This window comes from Hippocampus guttulatus, chromosome 5 (genome assembly GCF_054856545.1).
Source record: "Hippocampus guttulatus isolate MCC_2025c chromosome 5, RoL_Hgut_1.0, whole genome shotgun sequence".
Lineage (NCBI taxonomy): Eukaryota > Metazoa > Chordata > Actinopteri > Syngnathiformes > Syngnathidae > Hippocampus > Hippocampus guttulatus.
This window is the reverse complement of record NC_141265.1, coordinates 14088297-14111983: the sequence shown is the minus strand read 5'-3', so window position 1 is coordinate 14111983 and position 23687 is coordinate 14088297. Positions and strand designations below refer to the sequence as shown.

The 23687-nt window shown below is 43.6% G+C and overlaps 1 protein-coding gene across 3 annotated transcripts in view; it reads right to left on the bottom strand.

Moving 5' to 3' along the window:
• Window positions 1–21590, bottom strand: part of sema6a (sema domain, transmembrane domain (TM), and cytoplasmic domain, (semaphorin) 6A) — a 124314-nt gene extending 102724 nt beyond the window's left edge. For all 3 annotated transcript variants that reach the window (XM_086110542.1, XM_086110543.1, XM_086110544.1), the window contains exon 1: window positions 21174–21590. The gene's annotated coding sequence lies outside the window, so the exon portion shown is untranslated. The remainder of the gene's footprint in view (window positions 1–21173) is intronic.
• Window positions 21591–23687: the final 2097 nt, after the last annotated feature.

Sequence of the window (23687 nt, the reverse complement as noted above, 5' to 3'; positions counted from 1 at the left end):
ATTCTTAGAACTTTTCTCCGCCAAAAAAGAAAAAAAAAAAGCATCAAGGAGAAGCGCATAAGCTCTTTGTTGGCGGCCATCAGCCGAGAGCACAGCGAAGCTATTTTATGCTCCGCTGGAGATACGGGCAGCGATTTATCTTTGTTTCACTTCGCATACCTGAGGAATACTCGACTATTCCCAAACAGTGCAAGGGTACAAAGGGCAAATAATTTATGAACTACAATTCCAAGCCCCCCCACAAAAGAGGTTCAGGGTGTTGTGATGAGAGGCTGATGGTGTCAAGCGAGAAGGAGATGTTAGGTGTAAGGCAATACATCAACATAAGACGTCCGGGGAAAGACTTAAACTAGCTTAGGCTGTAAGCCAAATAATGGGAAGGACCGCACTTTTTGGGTGTGGGGATTTGTGTGTGACCACCAGCAGGTAGAAGATTGACATGGTATGATACAATGCAGTTGTAGGTTCTGCACACATCACTTACGATGTGTGTGTGTCTGACATTCCTACAAAACTATGAGTAAGCACACACATACGCACACATTATTGGTGCACACTTGGCAACATTGTTCCCTCGCAACAGAAATTAGTCGGAATTTCAGAATTGTTCCCATTTCTCGTGGTGCCACTTACAAAATAACTTTGAACTGAAAAACTTTGGATTACATTGAGCAAGTAAGTCCGTTTTTACCTTTCCAGTTTCCAGTTTCCATATGTTGTTATGGTAGTTGTATGCAATAATATACACTTCCTCACATTTATGTCATACCACTGTGATCTTTGCTGTTTACATTTTTCGTCCATTATCATACAATATGTCTAGATGAGGGTTGCTTTTTGGCTAAATCACATTCTCTTATTTTATAGTGTTTCTCTTGGCTGCATGTACATGTGGATGTTAGATTTTTTTTTTCTCCCCCCGCAAAAAGATTTCAGCCTCTATGGGCTGCCGCGTTAATGTAATCAGTGCACGGCCTTCAGAATCAGTCGTGCTGGCCCACGCTACTTATATCATATTCGCAATGGGACTGTTTCTGTACCCGATCAGATTTCAAATTCACCTCACAGAGCTGCCTGGCCCTCGACTGCGTCCGTCCTGTCATTGGTACGTCTGAGCAAAACTTGTTACAGTCAACAGACCAGTCTGCCACTGCTTGCTAAATATAATAGATACTAGATAATAGATATATAATAGAACAGTTCAATTGCGATCAATGCAATGACATGTAATCATTTAGCCGCACAGGCAGCAGGTCGATTTTGCGTTGCAGCTACAATATGGTTGAATTAATTATTAGCAATTAAACAAAACAAAACAAAATGTGCTAGTATCATTGTAAACTCATTTTGACAGGGCTCCGGTATTGGATCTCATTAGTGTGTGCGAGTGTACCTAATGTTAAGGCCGGTGACAACCACTGAATTGCAAGCCGCGCACACTGCGCATAATAAATGAGGATAAATGAGAGAAGACATGTTCATTGTCTCTCACCGTCTCACTGTAAGACTGTTGAATTCAAGTGGCTTAATGAGCAGAGACAAGCCTCAGCTTCTCCCTGACCTAGAAAATTTGGAAAGAAAGAAATAAGCGAGCAATAAATAGCCAAACGGTAAATAAAAATAAATGAGAATGCTGATGATTTTGGACACGCGGGCTCATTAGCCACTTCAGAGGAATTCATCGCATTGTACCGAAAGAGACGCTTCTGCTGCCGCTCTCTCCTCCCCGTGCGCATTTACTAGCGCTCGCTCGCGCTGTCTCCGTTCTCAGGCTCAATTAAGCTACAGTAAGTAAAACAGCGGTGCACCCTGTCACATTCCATCCACCGACACTCAGTGAGAGACCCGCTAAAACAAACGGGCCTTAAGGAGCCCACTCTAGCAGCCATTACCATATGATCAACTCACTTCCCGCATGCACAATGAACCACCTTGACAGAGCCTCCCTTGGCCTTCGTGGAAACGTATTCACGGGCACATAAAGAGAGGTCTGTGTGCACTTTGAGGGTCCCGCTCTACCTCTGCTCCGGTCACGCTCGGATTAGCTCCTGCTGCTGCAATATTTACCTCACGTGGCGGGGGGGCCGAGAGAGTTCGCACACCTAAGAACACACACGCGCACCGCAGGGTGGCCAAGAGTGCAGAGGAAAATGTCCACGCACGAGAAAAAGCACGCACACGCTCACCGACAGGAGCAAGATACGACTGAGAGGTTGTTTAATCAGGCTGTGGTCCTAAAATAACAAATTAGTATATATGTCCAGGAAATTGCTAACATCCAGCAGTCCACAAGTAGAGTCTTATATTCTGACTCAAATGAAACAGAATGACCAAAGAGAATGAAAATGTTCCAACACCTCAAAAAAAGAAAAAAAAAGCCGAATCCAAATGGAATTTCATTTGGATTCACAGCGGTGGTATATTCCCTTTTCCCTTTGCTAATCTGAACAGACGTCATGGAAACGGTTCACTCGGGATAGCCAGGCCTATGAACCCACAGGAAAAAGCTTCGTCATGGCGGTCAGCTACTCCAGGAGACCAAATTGGAACATTAGCGTTGAAAGACAGTTTATTTGACAGCTACGTGAAACCATAACTGAGCAAAGCAAGTAGTAGAACAAACTTTCAAAGGTTCCAAAAAGTGTCCGTGGCTATTGGTTGTTAACTGTTTTTAAATGGTGTGCTCTCGTATCCGGTTTATGTCACATTATCAGCATCGATGTAAAAGTAGCCACTCAATTTCAAAAGCTACTCAAATAAACAGCAGAGCACAACTGTAACCTTCGGGCTAGTAGGGAAGCACACTCATAATTTGATCATTTCCTCTTGTAACCTTCAGGCCCAATAGGAGCAAACAATCGCCTTATCGGCTCAAAAACAGATGGGGGGAAATATCATGTGATTTGGTGGGCTGCACCCATACAAGTTTTTGGGTCTTATCTTCATTAGATCAGTTGGTCGTGTTGAATGGCTCTTTGTGGCGGCGGCCTGCAGGGTGGGCGGGCAGCAGCACAATCCCAACAGCTCGGGTTCAAGAGAAACAAACCAAAAAAAATTGGATACGTCCTGCAGTCCGATGAACTCACTCGCTCTTGCTTTTCATCACTTCACAATTCAAGAGGCAGGCCGTTTAACCGCACAGCCAACGCGCGCGGTTAAGATCCGGCTCGAAAGCATGACTCACTCTCCTCTCCGCTCTCTGATGTTCAAATTGCAAACATATTGTCATTGAGTGGAAAGTGAGGGAAAGCAGATGAGGCTTTAGTATACATTGTTTCAATGTTTCCGTGGAGAACAGTGGCGTGTCACTGCTAAGCGTATGAGTGGGCATTCGTCACTCTGTGTGACTTCTGAATGAACTTGGGTGTTCAAATATCAGCTGCTTAAAGGGATGTTTTTTTTTTTGTTTTTGTTTTTTTTTTTTCCAAGATGGCGCCCGAGTAGGCAGCCTTCGGCAAGTGCTCTTCGAGAGCCTTGCTTTTTTGTTCTTTTTTTGGTATTTTTGTCTTTTGTTTTGTCACATGTTGTTTGTTGTTTCATCGTGTGGACCTGATATGGACTGTTTTCAGCGTTTTTTGGCCACGACATTCGTCAAAGGAGAAGTATCTGTGCTTGGTGGTTGCGCCTTCTCGGCAGCACGCCTGTACCAGCACAGATGTTGATTGGGAGGAATGTCGGCGCCATTGACTGTCGGTGCTGGACAGACCTGGGGTGCTTGTGTTTTTTGCGCCTGTAATGGGCAGCATTTTTCACAACCCCGTTTTGTTCAGTGGCTATGTCGGCGCTGTCGGACAGTCGGCGTTGGTGCGGCTGGATGGATGGCTGCTGAAGTTGAGGATGAGGAGAGAGGAGCGTTGGCGCAGAGCGCCGATGCGTATTTGGAACTGAGAGTCGCCGCTTGGAATTGAAATGGATTTCCATGGGACAGGAGAAGTGAACCAATCTCTTTTTTCGTCAATGGATGCTACAGCTTCTTGTTGACTTTGAAACTTAGCTTGTAGCCGACGTGTGCACATTTTGAGCATGACGTCTCTGATCCACTGGTTAAAGGACACTTTGATTCTCTCCTCTTTCATCTCAAACTGCTTCAAACAACAAAGCGTGTGACGGAAAAGCGGTTAGGACTGCACGACTGTCCGTGTTTTATGTTATGTGTTGTGTTTATTATTTTACTTTATGTTAACTGTTTTGTGAAGCGCTTTGTTACAGCTGTCGCTGTTGTGAAAGCGCTATATAAATCAGCATGTATTGTATTGTATTGTATTGTATGTAGTTACCTCAACCTTGATGCTAGTTTCATTAGCCCCACTATGGCATTTTACGTTTGTGTGAGCATTAAGCTAATAATGAGAATGTAGCTAGCAGTTACATTTTGGGTGCACTGGATGATTGTGTTGACATCATAGTGATTCCAACTACAAAAACTTGTCTACAAAGTTTTGTGACATCACTGAACTGCTGCGAAATTTGTACAAGAGCCAGTTCACTGTGTGTTGGAAGTACGGTAGCATTTTTGACAGCACCACTGAGTGGGAACCTGTAAAGTCTTCGTTGATGTAGATGTTGGAGCCTTTTAAGTATTTTGCTTTTTGTAGGATCCTTGATCTGTCCTTGATCTGACCTAACCTACGATGCCTTCATGGAAGTCAGGCGAGTGAACCGATACACGATCAGCAACACTACATGGTAATATTTATCCCGAAACATGAATATAAAGGTATATGAAGATACCACAGAGAGGGGGCACATTCTTGCATGCTAATGTGTGCAGATAGGCATCTATGCACCTGTTCAACCACCGTCCTCCATGTACCACCATGTACTGTAGCATTAGAAGCAAACTCTGTCTCAGGGCCATAAAGGCTCACATGTAAGGAGAGTTTCATCACCCAAACAGGTAGTAAAAGTATGCCATTTGTCCCCTTACAAATGACCGCAATTGTAACGCGCTCCAATACATGTCCAAGAATGAGATGACTATCATTTTAAAAGGTAACCAAAGCTACTTCACTTGTGAGGGCCTTTTTCCTCCCACTTTAGTTCTCTGTGGATACATCCCACCGTGACAGATATATCTCCTTTAAGCTCCATTTACTCGAGAGCGACAAACCAACCTCCCCCTCTGTGGTTTTGTTGCCACTAGCTCACCAACACGAATGCATGTATGAATATATATACACTGCACCAAAAATAAATAAATAAAGGGAACACTTAAACAGCACAATGCAACTCCGAGTGCTTTGGAGCAGTTCATATATAGATATATAGATATATAGATAGATATATATACACACACACACACACACACACACACACACACACACACACACAGTCTATTGCCCATTGCTGGTGTAAAATGAGGAAGGTCCCGAGGCAAAGGCTGCGTTAATGCTTTTATTGATTAATCAGGGTCATCCGTTTCTCTGTGATCCACACATGGGAACGAGCCATTTCTAAAGGCTATAATAAAAGCTCCTGAGAACCCGAGAATCGATAGCTTCGCTAACCACAATTCTATTTTATCTAGGTGTCATTTCATAATGCTGGGCCAGTGGGAAAACAGATGACAATTTGTTTAATTGGCCACAACATTCGGTCCAGTCTCATGCTAATAAGTTTTGATCGAAATTATCCGGGGGAGGTATTCGGTGAACAGTGGTTTTATGATTATGGTCTCCTTGAGGAGGTGTACAACTGCACTGTATCAGACAAAGTTTAACATCTCACCTTGAGCGAGGTACAAAGTAACACCGATAATGATTTATTTATTTTTTTTGCTTTGTAATTGTTCTTGTTCGTCATTATTATTGCTAACGAGAAGTTCTCTCTTCTGTGACATTGTTCATTGAGCAGAATAATACCCCCCAGAGGAGTTGTCATTGCGTGGCTCGAGCTCAACTTCCCCATACCTGATGTCATCTTGTTTTTTAGACAGACAAATGAATTGACAAAATTGGGTCATTTCATCGAAAAGAACCCAGAAATTTGGGTCAGATTGACTTCAGCAGTGGATTGGTCCATTCTTTTTATCGACATGGGGTTACTTTTGACCTAATTGTTTGTACCGTGTGGTCATATAGGTGCGGTCATAAATTAATAACTCTCTGATAGTATAAGCGAAAAGGACAATCTCTGTAAAAGTCAACTCTTTATTCACGTCATGTGCTGGATGTCATGAGATTGTACCTAATTCTGTGGCCGGCGCTTTCCACCATTGAAGAAATGCCAATCTTCCGTTCTATTGACTGGCGTAGCATTCAAAATAACAATCAATTCATGAAGGCACCTCTTCTTGTAGTCCAGTAGAGCGGTAGTCACAGCTCGAGCTACATTTACTCCATTAATTAGCCCCGTGTTAGAGGCCAGGAGGCTATCCTACTGCCTCCTCGGTGGGCCGAGCGACTGGAGTCGCGCTTTATTATGCGAGTGGCGCAGGTAAAGGAGAGCTGGCACGAGAAGGTAATTGAGGCCATGCAGGCTGCCTCGCAAAGACAGCCGAGTGAGAGGCTGCGAAGTGGGAATGGAAATAGCTGGAAGCCCAGAGTGGTCGGCCCTCGAAAGCCATCACGCCTCATCAGACTGAAATATTAACTACTGGGAGTATTTAAAACAGAGGGAATCATGCAATAGTTAAGTGCGCCGGACTGCAGCAAATCACATACATGTCTTTAAATATTGTATCGCACATGTTTCTGGAGATATGAGCCATTGGAAAGGAAAACTACCCATTCATCTATTTTCTACTGCAGTGTTTCTCAACACATATATTTTACGTTATAAAAAATATCATGGCACACCTCGACATGTTACATCATTCATTCGGTGGCCATCCTTGGAACAAAATTTAATCTCATTGTGCATGAAATTATTTTTCTCCATTGAAATGAATTGAAATGCCATCAATTCATTCCAGCCCATTTTAAAATGCCTTTCTGAAAAATAGCTGTAAAATATGAACATAACGTATTAAAAGAGATTGGAACATGTAACAACAACACAAGTGCATCACATGGACACGGTTAAAAGTAGAACCACCTACAATTGAAGAGCGGATCAACATTGTCCTGTCCTTTGCACTTTAGGTTGAAATCAACAAATTTACTGTATGTGCTCCAAATGGACAGAGTACTTAAAACCAATTACATCTGATTTCAATTGATGCTGCAAATGGTGGTGAATAGCACGTAACACATTTAGTGTACTCCCTATTGTCTTTCTTTCACTTTTGTTTTTAAATTACGTTTCTACCACTTCACTCAACAGATTTTGAAGTATAATTACATGATCCAAAAACTGTATTCAACATAAGTAGATGGTAGAGGGTTACCTTATTTTGTGGGCTTTTCAACATTTTCACATGAACAGAGAACTACTGCATGTGGCTGACGTGCGAACAACTATGCCAACATGCTGCCCACAAGACAAAGTACTTCAAGGTATTGAAAGTATATTGAAAAAAAAAACAGTAACAATGAACTCGTTAGACTCCAGCCAGATGAGATGACATCTTCGGTATGTGCAACACTTCCTCATTCTTTTTACTCTATCTGGGATTGCTTATTTACCACCATCTGTCTCAACCACACCGCACACACACTTAAGTCCTTCACCTGTTTAATGTGTGAAGCAAATGACTGCTGCAGTGGCGCCAGCACAGACACATGTCCCGGCTTATCAAGCTGCCACGTGCAAACATGTTTGTTCAAGAGCAGGGATGGCAAAGCATGGCCTGGAGGCCACATACGGCCCACTCTGTTCTTTCATCCCACCCACTCAGCTTATTTTAGTGACTTTTTCTTTCACCTGAAATTTTATTCATTCATTCATCCAGCTTCCGATCCACTTTATCCTCACAAGGGTCGCGGGGGGTGCTGGAGCCTATCCCAGCCGTCTTCGGGCAGTAGGCGGGGGACACCCTGAACCGGTTGCCAACCAATTGCAGGGTACACAGAGACAAACAACCAACCGCGCTCACCTATGTGCAATTTAGATTGTTCAATCAGCTTGCCATGCATGTTTTTGGAATGTGGGAGGAAACCAGAGTACCCGGAGAAAACCCACGCAAGCACGGTGAGAACATGCAAACTCCACACAGGAAGGCCGGAGCCAGGATCCAACCCACAAGCTCTGCACTGTGAGGTCGACGCGCTAACCACTCGACCACCTTAAAAATGATCGTTTCGTTTTCAAAAATCAAAGTTGACCCTTGAGCCCTTAAGTTTGCTCAGCCCCGTCTGCGACAAACAAAAAGTAGGAAGCTGATCCAGATGATTCCAGTGACTTTAAATTCAAGTTCCACACTTAAATGATGACAATAGGATAAAACTGCTGCTCCGAATGTGTGCTTATCTAGGTCGGAGCTGCACCTCCAGTCTCCTCTCCTCATGCCACCCCTTTTCCTCGCTTGCACGTGTACTGATGTAACGTACTGTAAAAGTGCCGAATGAGCTCGAGATGGGGCTTGGAGACATTTGGTTCATTTCTAAAAACAGCAACGCTAATATTGCCTCACGCGGGAGGTTAGCTGTTGGTGTGTTTCTGGCGTAGCTCCAAAACAAATTCACCCATTCCAGTAAAACCAAAGCCACCAAATCAAATCAGTTCAACCTCAAGTGTGTGGTATTCTAGTTTCTTTCGTTTTAGAGAATCAGCTTTTGTGTCTTATACAAACATCATTTCACCGAGCGCTATTGCTGTTGGGTCCAGAAACCTGCAACCGCTTTTAAATGCCACCTTGATCCAAACGCAAAGAAACACAGTCGGTGAAATCGCGTAAATGATTAACGGATGCTGAGTCTCGATAGCCTCCGCTGTTGTAATGCATTCCTATCTGGTTACCAGGTGAGCTAACTTTCCCGGATCTCATGCACGGTGTGTAAGATCACACGTCATCTCGCACAATCAGAGACGGGGGCGAAAAAAAAATGATTGCGACGATGAGACATACAGATCAAAGGGTCGCTATTTGATTTCTCGGCAAATTGTTTCATTTAACTGAGAGTTGCTGCTTCAAATGATGTTCGCATTGTGAGAAAAGTGAAGAAATCTTAACATCTCCCAAAAAGCGAATGGATCCTCCTTCGATGATGTTTAATCACAATGTGTCACATGAAGCCCTACCTCAACCTGCCAAACGTAATTCAAAGGTCAAGAGTTCAATTGCGGTGGGATTTAAAAATCATTTCGGAGGAATATTCATATTCTCACAGGAAATGAAGCTTTCAGTGAAACAGACGAGACCGCGCACTGATTTTGAATGCGGATGCTGTAGCCAGGCGATCCACATAGCAAAATTCATAGTCTTTACGCACAAGCAAGCAAACACACACACAGTATGCATCCACACACAAAAGAGACAAACTCAACGTTCACACACCTTTGCAGAGCCACAGCCAGTGGCTCCTTTGCAAATAAGCTGAAAGGACCCTTGATGAATGATGCTGATGAATGAGTCAAACCAAGCATGCTGCGAACATTATCAAAAGAGTGGCGACAAATGAATACATTATCGTGCGAGGGACTTTTCTCTTCTGGCCGCCTCGCTCGCAGCTTGTCACTCATTCCCGGCCGTCAAGACTCGCGCCTCACGGCCCGCCCGCATGCGGAGAGGCTTTTGTGTGCATTAAAGAAGGGTTCCTCCAAGTTAGAAGGTTATTTATCTTGGCTTAATCATCCTCACTGTCAGAGCATCGGCCCCTCACTTCCTGTCTCCGTTCGCCAAGTGTTCAGACACTTTCTATTAGAGGCTCTGACAGGCTGGCTTCCTTTTCTCGCTTCTCTCTACTTAGATATCCTGATTGCTTCCCATTGCTGCCGACCCTTATAACACCTGGCAATTTGCTTGCACTCGACAGCTCTACCATCATCAATGCTGTCTGTCATGCAGCCATTATTTTCCAGATTTTCCCCAAGATATAATGCTTAAAAATCACATTGAATTAATTAGCTTGAGCAATGCTCTCTCTGGTTTCCGTCAATATAATACGATAAATGTGTTCACCGCAGCACGAACAGTGAGATATCACAGGCCTTCGCCAAAGCATGAACCTTCGTCACCAGCATAGTCGACGAACCAATGCTTCAACTGTGAACCGGAAAAGTCGAACAGTCAGAACAAGTTGTGGCCGGTGCCGTTTCATTCCAGTCCTGAATGCAATGGCATTGCATGTTACATTCTTTCAAGAAGACAGATGACAAAAAGCTAATAAATATAATTCCATATTACTATTCCCTCATCCAAGATCTGTCTAATTGTGCAGGAGTTTTTTGCCTCACTCAAATTATCCTCAAATGAGGGTAGTTCGAGCGTGGGGGTTTTTTTCTCCCCCTCTCCCTCCCTTGTTTCTTTCTGACTTTCGGGTTGAGTGAACGCTGGCGCGTTTTGGCTGCCGCTGCTCAACCCGTATTGTTTTGTGTTTTTTGTTATTGTAAAGTGTCCTTGGGTGTCTTGAGAGGCGCTTATAAATAAAATCTACTATCATTATTATTATTATTAATTAGTCATCAATTGCAAACGATGCTGTTACACTCCAGGCCTGCAGGAGGTGGTAGTGTACAGTATTTTGTTAAAGGCCAAAGATATGAATGATGAAAAGAACAATACATACATTGTGAGTTTGGACCTATCTATCCATTTTATACAGCCACCAGCAGCCAGTGCCAAACAATCATTCAGTCTTGTTATTTGCCACATTGATGGATAAAATATTACGAGATCAAACACTGTCAAGAGTGAAAACATTGTAAATTGTAGAAAGTGAGCTTCCACCCCAGTCCTCTAGGAGGCGGCAATGCATGTTTTGTGTTTGCTAAATGTCAACTGAATCAAGGAAAAGAAAGGTTACAGCAAAAACAATATAAACATATCTTCCTTGACCACACAAAAATCTAGTTGGAGTACAAGTTTTGTGTTATCCTGCTAAAACATACACACACCTGAAGTAATGCTAAAGCTAATCTAAGTTTCAGTACTTCAGCTCTGTTTCTTCTCTCTCCAGCTTTGTTTGGGTTAGTCTTGTCTTGAGATTCAGCACTCACAATGCTTGTCCATTGTGTCCTGAAACTCTTTACTATCTTTTTATCTTTTTTTTCCAGCACGTATCTTTAATTTTTGTTGTTGTTTAGCAGTGCTAAAAGCAAGTGTGTAAATATAAATAAATAAAAAATCAAGCACGAGACATTTTGCTTGTCATCTTTTTTCTTTTCTGTCGATCACCGGGCCGCTGAGAATGAAGAGCACACGGTGCTTTTGAAAGTAAAAAGCTGCCACCGAACATAATCCAGGTGACAGTTTGTTTATCTTTCTACAAAGCATATTTAAACAAACAAGACAAAAGTGTTTAGTCAAAGAGATGCAGGATTTCCCTGACTGTCACACCAGCCAACAGGCAGATCAGCACTAAGTGCAACGTGCTCATGCGTGCGTGCATGCACGTGTGTATGTGTGTATATTTGAGATGTGAGTAAGTCTTTGTGAGGCCTCCACTCAGCAGAGTGATGATAAGTACTCCCAGCCCGGCGCTCCGCAGCTGATGGACGGACGGGCCGGGAACACTAGGGGCCTTGTGGTCGTGGCCAGTGTGTGTGTGCATGTGTGGGCACTGTGGTGACGGAATGAGGTGGGGCGGTGGGGGGGATGTTGGCAGTGTAAGTCACAACGTTTCCACCAGCTACGCCACCAGACCGTGCCACATGGCTGCAATTTGTTCATTAACGATGTAATAAATGTACGCGCGCACACACACAGAGGTAATATTGTTCTGAGTTCTGCCTGATTGGATTGTGAAAGAGAGGATCCTCCAGGGAATCACTTGTAGTCCGCCAGCCACTCTGACCAAGAGAGGAAGAGACAGGCCTGATTTCCTAACAAGGTTTGAGATGCAGGAACATATGTAGTCAATATTTTTCTGTTTGCTTTAAGCGCCACTATGAATGTATCAACAGCAGTGAAGTGACCTTCTGTCAGGTTTCTAATATTATAAGTGACTCTCTTCCAAGTATTAAAAGCATAACTTGTCGTGGGTACACAAAATTGTCAGGATCCATGCCCAAAATATTAAGTTGGATTTCTTTTCTTTTATAAATTTTAACACACAACTTATTCAAGCATGCAGTAATGAACCTAATGGCTTTGTGAACTGGGGCACAAGCACGGTGGAACAAAAAAAAAAGGGGCCTTCCCCAAACTTTCCCAAGAACGTTAAATGGCGCAAAATCTCTCAGATAGACGGATGATTCAGCTTGAAGGGGTGAATAAATAGCCGAACCCATAATTGATTCACTCAGTTGATTAAGCGTAACAAATTTGTACTTGTTTTTAGTTTAATCGCAGGCCCATCTGGATGCAGGTCATGGGGTTTTTTTGTTTTCTGGTTATGTGAAACTCATTGCACCATACCCACTAAAACTATCGTACCATGTCGAATCAAATCCGAATGCCACTGAATCGAACTACATCGATGCTTCCACTCCAGTCGAGTCGAACTGTCCTTGAATCATATTTTATAATCTACTATTGGAAAGATGCACACCCCTAATGTGTGTGTGTGTGTGTGTGTGTGTGTATATATATATATATATATATATATATATATATATATATATAGAGAGAGAGAGAGAGAGAGAGAGAGAGAGAGAGAGAGAGAGAGAGAGAGAGAGAGAGAGAGAGAGCGCCAAATTAAAACATGGCGTATAGAAAATGAATGGATGGATGTTCGGTCCGTACTGTGCATTTCAAAATCATGGCAGAGCCTTTACTCTCTACCTGGAAGTGATTAATATTAGCCCAAGGCCAATGTCAAGCAATCTGTCATCATCATTAAGATGTTAGATGAGCAAAGGGATGCTTGTTACAAATGACCTGGCGGCTAGGATGTCATCTGACGAGGTCCCGTCCGGTTCAGGGCCGACTCCGTCTGGTTTTGGAGCACCATGATTACGGCTGAGAGATAGCGGTATTAGAAACGCTCGAGACGGAATAATGAGAGGAAGTCTTCCTTGCGGAGTCCGCATGTGTGAGGCAGCGGTGTGGATTATAGCTTGTGAGAGAGTATGACTGCTGCTGTGCCGTGAGCATACAGATCACCTTACGTGTTGGCTTTCCTCTGCTTTGATGACTGAAGCATACATGCACTCATGAATGCATGCATGCCTGTGTCCACTCTCAAAACACCCCCCCCCCCTCAAGGATGAATTCACCTGCCGCACCTGAGAATGCGACCGCCGTGATGTCACCCGCACTCTCATCACTTCAAAAGGTAAAAGAGCACCTCCGTGCCATCAGCACACAATGAGCCAGCGCACTCTCTCACTTCCTCGAAAGGCAATCCCCTCCTCGCAGAAGGTCCATACATGGAAGGTGCAGAATTACACAGACAATAAAATATTCTTAGGTTACTGCCACCGGCCCACCACTTTCACAATGACAAGGTTTTCCCAAAATCTACTGAGCAAAGGCACATATTTTACAGTAGAAAAAAAAAATTCACCATATACCAGACAAACAACAATGTCACAAAAAGTGGATAGGCAGGTTCATTTAGGGAGAGATACTTTAGATATGCATTAGTTGAAGGTAATATATAACATTTTGGGACCAATTGCGTAAAACTGAATAATTATCCGCAGCGCAGTATTTGGAAATCACTGGATAAGGATGGCTTCGAATTGTGAACACACACGCGCTTAACATGCATGTGTGCACCTGAGAACGCTGGCGCTGCTTGCCAGTTGGCTGCGCCATGAATGCTCACACTGGAGAGGCTCACAAGGCGGGTAGGACGCGATAAGATGTGGTGATAGCGCAACCGCCACATTAGTGTGGGTTTGGTCGTGATCTAGGTCACCCAAAAAACAAAACAAAAAAAAAGACCTGGAGCCAAAACTCAAGCCTGACTCTGAAATAACACAGTTTGTTGTTTAGTAATTATACACGAAGAGAAGAGAGGGATGGGCGAGTTGATGAGGTGAACAGCGAGATAGACGGAACAAAAGATGATCAGCGAATGGAAGTTTGGGCCGACAGACGGATGGATAGATTGACAGTGTCATATGATACCGGATTAGCCTCTCATGCATGCAACCACCAACATAATCAGGGTTATAAGGGAAGCAAACAAAAAGCCTTGAGCCAAAAGATGAGTATGTAACACGTTGAGTATTCATTCAGCACAATTCTGAAAGGAAATTCAGGAACAGGAGAAAAGTAAAAAGATGTTATAGTTGAGTCGAGAGCGGGATGGATGAGGGACGTGGGGTGTTTTCGCATCTGGGTAGATAACACCTGACTGATATGGATATTTTTAAGCCGATTCCAATAATTGGCAGGATAAAATTTTGAGAACTGATTCAATGGGCCGATTGATTTTAAAATATATAAGTCATAAAATATCTTCCATTTTGGTCAAGTTTTGCCAATTTTAAAAGCGCTAATATCGTCCGATTAATCGGTCCGGCCCCAGTAACTAGGTCAGTGACAGCTAGATGCGTACGGAGGTAGATAGATAGATCGCAGAATGAATGAAGGGACAGCACAGGTGACCAACCTTGTGACCAAACAACTGATCGAAAAGTAGATCCAAGTTTAGTGTATTACGAACAGGGACGGGTCCTGGATTTTTTTTCTCGCCCAGGGCTAAAGTGTCGCTTGACCGATACATATAGGGGCTTAGAAAATAATTTCTAAATATATTTTAGAATATCAAAAACCTGGGTGGTTAGCGCGTCGACCTCACAGTGCAGAGGTCGTGGGTTCGAACCCGGCTCCGGCCTTCCTGTGTGTTGCATTTTCTCACCAGGCCTGTGTGGTTTTTCTCCGGGTACTCCGGTTTCCTCCCACATTCCAAAAATATGCATGGCAGGCTGATTGAACACTCTTAATTGTCCCGAGGTGTGAGTGTGAGCCCGGATGGTTGTTCGTCTGGTTGTGTGCCCTGCGATTGGCTGGCAACCGGCACCCTCCGCGACCCTCGTGAGGATAAAGTGGATCAGAAAATGGATTGATGGATGGATGAAATATCAAAAAAACTACTTGAAGGGCTTAACTGGGGCTACACTAATTTCTGATGGGGCTATAGCTCCCCCTAGCCCCGGTGTAGCGCTATCCCTGATTATGAGACAGATACTGGTACCACTTGCATTGGAAGGGTCCTTCACAGACAGCTGTCCTTTGAATCCATCATATGATTTCTGCCTGGTCTACTATCAAAACACGCAGTTGAGCATGAAACAGGAGGCCGGGGCCCGTCATCTATCTCCTTCGTCATAAACATGGCCAAATAAGCGCTGTTTAATGTGCCGAAACGCACCGGAGGAGCAGCAGCGCTCGATGAGGAGCCTCGATCCGTAAGCCTGACTGTGAATATATTCAGAAGCGAAAAGCAAAGCAGCAGCGGGGTGTATATTTGCGAGGGAGAGCATGAAAAGATGCACAGGCAGAAGAAGAGATGGAGGGTTCACCGCTGAGATAAAAATGGAATCCATTTTGGTTCCTGAAGCACACTCATGCACAGCATGAGAACCCGCTCGGTGCGTTTGGCTGCCATTGGCGCTTCGAACGCTTCCTCGCTTCCCCCACTCCGCTCGCTCCGTTCCAATTGTTCAGCCTTCCTCTCACTTATCATTTCCTCCTCTCCTCTCCGGTCACACCTATTTCCTTGAATTCCTCTTCCTCTCTCTTGAGGCAGCCCCCCCACCCCCCACCCCTTGACTGTCACAGGTCCTGAAACTATGGCAACGGAACGAGAGGGAGAAATCGCTCGCTATGATTAATAGATGAGAGATGAGGTGCCAATCGCTCGAGCCTGGGGAGGAGGGCCGGATACACGCCAACAACAGCGGGCAAACATGTATGCACGGTCACACACAACTCGCACAATGAGCCTGGAGACCCACGGCTGCCGCCCTAAGCCACCTTTAGTGCTTTGTGCTGGCGTAAGATGGGAAATCGCAAGTGGAGCACGAGGCCACACCCAGGTTTGCCGAGGTGACCATTTGATGTACGTTTCATGGAGACCGTTAGGCCCATTTATCCATCCATCCATTTTCTATATGGCTTATCGGGTGAAGAGTTATGGCGGGGGGCTGGAGCCTATTTCAGCAGACATGGTGAGAGGTGGGACACACCCTGACTTGAAATCAGTGACACCACTGGCTAGAGATGGGTGGACGAAATCTCAGATTTTCTCACTTAAATCCTCATCGCTATGAGAAGAACCAAACCAAGTTTGTTTGTTTTTTTAATCTAGGATGTACATTGCACCGCTTTTTTCCAACATTTTTCTTTTTCATTAATTTATTCATTATTATTATTATTTTGTTTCTTACTCCCACAAAACTAGAAAAAAATCTCTGTTTCTCATTACAAATAATTTGAAAATAAGTAGGGTGGGTTTACGGTAATTTTGTTGTTATAATGTTATGTTTCCACAAAGTACCGTATGTTAACACACTTCTATAGCTTCTTTGAAAAAAAGAAGACATACTTAATAATAATAATCATCTTGATACATTACGCTTCAAAGCACATACCTCGGATCAAAAGCTTGCACTCACTGGCACACAATTTCGGGCCTTTTCTAGGGGAAAAAAAAACCTTAGCAAGAATCGAAGCATACCGTATCCGCCGTGGGGAATCAACCATCCAAAATAAAAGTCGAAGCAAAGCACATTTGGCAAGGCTGACTGGAAGTAGTTGGGTTTCGTTCGGTTTCTGATTACACAGTTTTGTTTTGGAGCACATTTTAGAGAGGAAGTGCTTATGCTTAATATTCAGATTTTGCTACACAAATCACACAAGGGAAAGCCCCAATGTAAATATGTAATTATTATATCAGCCGCACCACACTTAGGGAATCCCTGCAGTCGGACAACAAAAGCTGCCTTTTAAACAATACAGTGGATCACAACACAGAGGTCTTATGTGTTCATTGTTTAAGGCTACTGTCCTCTCACAGGACGGTACCATGTTACATTCAGTGGCAAGGTGACACAATGTTGCGATGTCATACTATTTGTGTCATTGTAGCCGGGATCACCATTCAGCTTGTGTGAATCAAGCAAAATTCCGTAAACTGTTGGGATAAACTGAACTAAACTGGACTGCTGGTGAGAAACACACAACGCAGCGGCTCACGAAACCTTTTATTTTTTTGTCCCCGTGGACGGTTTGAACAACCAACAACAAAATTAAAAATACGACTCACCAACAAACTGAATGTAGTTGTTGCAACTGTATTTAGCCGATCCCATCTTGGGGTAATCAGAGAAAATGACACTGCACATATTACTTATCTGCAGTGTAGTCCCCGTCACAAAAATAAGATGCCGAAAATGGAATCAAGGTTTTTGGTGCTTTTTGATAGTTTTGAAGTTTTTATTTCCTCTTTAGTCAGCGTGTCAGAACATATTAAACAGAACGAGCTTTTTTTGCTATCCTGCCACCTTACTTTTTTATTTTTTATTTTTTTTACAATATAAGCTAGTCGAGCAGTTCGTAGAGAGGCACACACAGACTCACCTGATTTTCACAATAAAACTCCTTTCAGGGTCTAACGGCCAATCAAATGTCCTCTCGACCAAAGGGCTCAGTGGTCGGGGACGGCTGCTGCTCTTATGTATAGTTCAAGACTTCAAGGCCACTTCATCCATTCATCTACTGTCAAGTGATCACACAAAGCCCTGCTGCTACTGCTTTTGGATTATCTCTGCTAATGCATCCCCCCTCTCTCCGTTCCATTTGACTAATGACAAGCAACTCAACTCAGCTGTGACAAAAGCATTTCCACATGTTCCACGATGAGCATTAAAAAAAAAAAAACACAACAACAACAACCATTCCATGATGTTATAAGCTGATTGTAAATGCTCCAGGATGTTTGATGCTTTTTCATCCGGAGCCCGTTTGGCCAAATTCAGCTTATAAAACGTTTCTCCGAGTTGATGGGCTAGCATTCTCATTCACTTTATTTCAAAACAACAAAGACTCGCCAAGGACCGTCAGACAAAACACCCCAACAAGACACCCAGCCAATTCTGTCATTGTCGTTGCAGTGTGTGAGTGTTTTCGCCCGGTCCTTCATGCTTGTGGCATTTTTGGCATCCGCAACACATACAATCACTTATGCTCATGTAACAAGGATGCCTATTGTTTTTAGACATGGACTTGTATTCATGAAAACCGCTTGGAACAACACACTGAAGCTTGGTAAAACGGAACGCCGTGTGTGCATGCGTGTGTTTTGGTGTAACATAGATAACATTTCACAGCATCTGATTAGCAACTGATTACGACGTCGGCGAGCTTTGCGGTGAATGGAGCCACTGTACGGAGAGATCTTTTCTTTCCCAGCGCTCTCATCGTGGCAATGTTCAGTGAATGGGAGGTTTGTGGGGAGAAGAGTCACTAAATCAAATACATAAAACAAACAAGAAAATATAGAGATCAAACTAACCAGGTGCAGATGAATCACGACGCAATTTCGGTGACCTCAAGTGAAAAAAAAAATCACGAAATGTGCTGTACTTTAACATCTTTGATTGTGGAAAACCTTGGGAGCATTTTTCATGATGCATAATTTTTTTCATTATGCCAGAATTGTATTTCCAAGAAAGAAGTGTACAAAGATACACGTCATCAATTTATGATTACGCCTGATTCGGAGTCCTGCTATTAAGGTAGTTTTGCCATTCACTGCTCAGCCGGCGTAAACGTTGCTGCAATTTACTATGGCGGAATGTGGAAAAAGTAGGAGCAAGGAACAAACAAGAGCAGCTTTTACTCGGACAAATTATGACGAGTCTTTTATTTTTCAGGCATTATTGCTACTTTTTCACCAACGTTACTCGCGAAAAGTGACTGGCTTGTCAAAAACACGGAATATAGGCTTGTAGGTCATGATCACAGTCGGGAAACAAAAAAAAATTACACTGTACCAAAAAGTCTGGACGAGCACTTAATGCAACTTAAAACCATACCATTAGCACAGTGCTAGTGGCCAATCGGTAGAGTTGCTGGTCCACCAACGTCTTAGACCAAATCGGTGCTACCTGCTTTACCCCCCCCCCCCCGCCCCCCACGCACTGTCACATTTCAGGGTTCTTGTGAAAATGCCAACTAAAACATTATTCAACCTAAAGATCATATTTCATGTCATAAATGATGAAAGAGAAGCTATTCTTATTGAAAAGTGCTGTACCATCAAAAGGATCTGAAGCCTTTCGGGGAGGGCAGTCGAGAGGTCCCTGGTTCAAATCTCAGTTCCCGTGCGGAGTTTGTATGTTCTCCTCGTACTTGCATGTGTTTGCATGTTCAGTTCATGAAAGACTCCACATGCAGACGCACGGATAATATGACGTACAATCTCAGTCCGACGAGTACAAAAAGCAAAAAGTGTTTCATGCTGTCTGTCCGATTGTATCGAAAAACATCAGCGGGCCCAAACACTGAGGACGTGCATTAATAAAACACGGCTTCCGTGAAATAGGCATAAACGCGACTCATATCAAATGCCTTGGTATTGACTCTCATTGAATGAGCAGTGACAGTTAACAGTAGCTTGACTGGCCTCATTGTTTAGCGAAGAAGGCCAATTCGTTTGAAAAGGAGCAAAGCCGTTTATCAATTATTCAAAGCCACTGTATTCAGGCAGCGTTTTTTTTTTTCCTCGAGTGGCACATTGAAATAGCAGCTCTCTCTCCTGTTGGTCCCCCGATTCTTCCGCTCCCTCTCTCTCGCGCGCGCATCCACACGTAGACACACATGCACAGTGTCTCAAATCCACATCAGTGACACACGATTGCTATTGTTAGAGGATCGGCAGATCAAACGCTCCATGGAGCAACGCAACGCGGCTGGATTCCAAGGTAGTCTTACTGTAAGGCATCTAGTCACAATACAACATGTCAGTGGATGAATTGTTAGAAGGCAGATAAACACTGCTTAGACTGTTTTCGCAGCCTCTGGAAGGCGGCTTGGTCAGATTTACAGCCCGTCTCTAAAATGCCTCCAGGAGATTTGCGTGCCCCAAGGGCAATGTTTTAGAAAATGATTTTTTTTTCTTTTAATCACACAATTCTACATGGAAATCTGTTGGTTGTTCCCAATGCACGAAAAGCTAAAATCATGTTGGGAGCTCTATATGTTGGTCATGCCTATACTAGAAGAGAGAGAGAAGGAAACCACTGGGAGTATTTGGGTGTTGCCATGGGAGGCTCTGGTGTGCGGCTTGTGAGGCCTCTCTCTCTCTTTCTCTCTCTCTCTCTCTCTCTCTCTCTCTCTCTCTCTCTCTCTCTCTCTCTCTTTCTCAGTGCTTGTTTTAAAAAAGCAACACAAAACAGCATGAAAACAACAACTTTTCAAAAGAACTAATTTGGTTGGAACTCACAACACGACTGATATATTGGACTTTAGAGCAATAGTGACCACTAATGGTTTCCCCGCACCATGCACATGCAGTCCCTGAACACACCCCAGTTTGAGTAGCCAAAGCCTGCAACCACTCCTTAACCCAATAAGAACAATACATGATCAATAGCTTCATATCGCATTACCGGTAATTTAAGTCATCCCACCATGGCATTGTACGCATCCTCTTTACATCCGCTTTAAATCACCACTGTCATATGAATAGCCTATATTCAATAAAGGAGCAATGTGGTTTAAACATATCACCATTTCTGTATTATTATGTATTCACATTGGGTTTGTTAGGGTTGATGAGAATAAAACCGGCAGTAAATAATTTACAATTTGGTGAAAAGTCTTGCTGAAGTTCCCATTTGAACATCTTTTTTTACACTTAAAATGACACCTCACGACTGTTGTTTCGTCGTATTTAAAATTAATAATATGCAATACTGTCACCCTCCCGAAAATGACACCGATTTACAACAATAAAAGGAATTACGCACGGATCTGTGCTCCACAATAAATAGACCGGTAGGAAGAAAACACAACATAATCACCATTTGGCTTCCAATGCACTGTTCAAACTTTCAAATCGCTTAATAAAAAGGTGAAGTAAGTTGTTAAAGTGGAAAGTGAGCCCCGTTGCAGTCCGTTGCACTTGACGCCCGGCTATATAGAAAGCAAGCCTCCTCCGGGAGGCAGCGAAAAGAGCGATTGAAATAAAAGGCAATAAAGGAGCTTTGAAGTTCAACAAAAACTGAATTCTTACCTTCAGCTCATGAATGGACGGATCTCGTAGGGGTTGCTCGACTCTTGTCTATTAGTAATCCATAAAATGTGATTATTTAACGCAATGACTCACACCAAAACGAGCGCTACTTTTCTCTCGCGCGTCTCTTCTTTTTGTGTGTGCGTGAGCGTGTGTGTGTGCGCGGCGCTCAAATCGGAATATCCATCTCGAAATCCACACTACAGAACTAGAAAGAAGAAAAAAATACACACGCCGATGTGTTCGGGAGGTTCTAAAAGTGTCCCAAGGGAATAGTGAAGGGGGAGTCCCGGTTGTGGCGACGGTCACTGAGGTTCGCGCAGGCTCGTCCGCGACAGCCGCCGACGGTCATCCTATTTGGGGATGAAGCTTCTTAGCAGACTGGAGCTGGAGCGCAGGCGAGCCCAGCTGTCAGCCACCCGCCACACACACGCGCATGCACAAACATACACACACGCGCGTTGGGAGGAGCTACGTCTCCAGAACGAGGGGCTATTGTGTCAATGGGTGCCAGTTATGGACAAGTGTATTTCTATTTTTACGCAAGGGGGGAGAAAGCTGCTAATAATAGTTTAGACTCTGGGAAGAAGAACGAGGTGTGTTTCAAAACGGGATTCATGCTGTCTGAACTGAGCGAACAAGAACTGCAATGCACTACAGAGCAGGTAGCAAAGTCAAGGCCCGGAGGTCAGATCCGGTCCGCCATTAAATCTCTTTGAGGGCCACAAAAGCCTTTCTGTCAAAATGGATTTGTTAATTTCATATTTTCAAACATGTTCACTTTTAACACATATTACATTATTTTCGAAACACAGTATTGTCCATCCATCCATTTTCTGAAATGCTTTTTCCTCACAAGGGTTGCAGGCGTACTGGAGCCTATACTAGCCGTCTTCAGGCGGTAGGTGGGGTACAACCTGAACTGGTTGCCTGCGTATCACAGAGTCTACAGTATCATTCTTACATTGTTCGCTAACTTAGTAAAGTATTGGCTGTCATCGTTACAATGAATTGTAATCCCTCCGCTCATAGAAGGATCAACAAGCCGCTGGTGCACTTTAATTGCTCAATTGAACAATGGCGACAGAATAAGCACAGGCATACATTCACATAAGCGTGTACCTACCTTGTATATATAAGACATACATACAAGTTGTGATAGTTCATGAAGAAAAGCATAACCTCATCACATCAACCTCTTTTGAATTCAAGATGGTGACTGATTTTGCAATGTTTAGTATCTTGAACTATTTCTACAGCAAGTATTCATTTTCACAGAACTGTATTTTTCACATTGGATCAGGGCTCAGGAAACGACCGATCATGGCTCAGCTTCAGAAAGCAAGTGATTGGTTTATGATTGAGCAATAGTGATGCCATCTATTGACAGAAAGTGGCGAAATGGCCGCCCCCTGAGATGGACAAAAACAGGTGGATTTTATGACTTTAATCATATTACACAAACGCAGTATTGATCAGAATGCTGTGTTTAGACCAGTGGGGCTACATAGAACATACTGTCAAGAATTTTGGGGGCTTAATAAGCGATCGTTTAAATAGTCGTCAGTGCGCTCTGCGGTGGATAAAATTAGTAACAACAGTTGCTTTCAATGAAAAATAGCAGTTCGTGTGTTCTTTAGCGCCACAGGCTGGGTTGGTCCCCCTGATGGGATGGTTCTGGACAGCGGGCCGTACGTTTGACAACCCTGGTTTAACTATTTTCTATTTCCTTTTTAATAACTAAAGTTTTGAATACAGGCAGTTGTAATCATTTTGAGTGGAGCGTTAATTATTCACAAAAATTCACGGTTCACCAAACCGTGAATAGTAAGGGATGATTCCACCGCAGTGGTGTGACACAACACTGAAGGAGTCTTGCTCAGTTGCAATGTGAGTTAGGGGACTAATGTGATCGAGCTAATCGAATCACAAACCCTTTGGTCACATGCAGCAATGAGGCCCTGAGCATGGCCTATCCTTCCATTTGCGATACTACTTATCCTGTTCAAGGGTGAGATTGGATATACACTCACCCCAAAAATGCTCAGTGGAAAGCCATGCTACCACTGTTCACACCTAAGGAGCAATTTCGAGTCTTCAATGGACCAACCATATGTTTTTGGAGTGTGGGAGGACTACACAGAGAGAGGCCACGCAAGTAGAAAAAGAACATCCAAATTCCACATAGAAAAGCCTGAGCTGAGATACAAATTCAAAACCTTCCTGCTGTGAGTCCTGAAGCACCCAAGCTCACATATTTTGCTTCGCAGCAAGGTCGCGGACAAACTGACCTTCCTAAAGCAAAGCACACCAGTGCGCTTTTTTGTTCTTTATTTAAAAGTTCATGCAAACTGCGTTATGATTCAAAGCATCTGCTGTATGTTTTTCAAGGGTCACGTCAGTCAATTCTTCTGTGTTGTACATCAACCCCCTGACTTCTCCCCACAGTTGCCCCCTCCCCTACCCTCTCCGTCATCCACTGGGTCCCACTATACACAAACATGCTTTGATAGC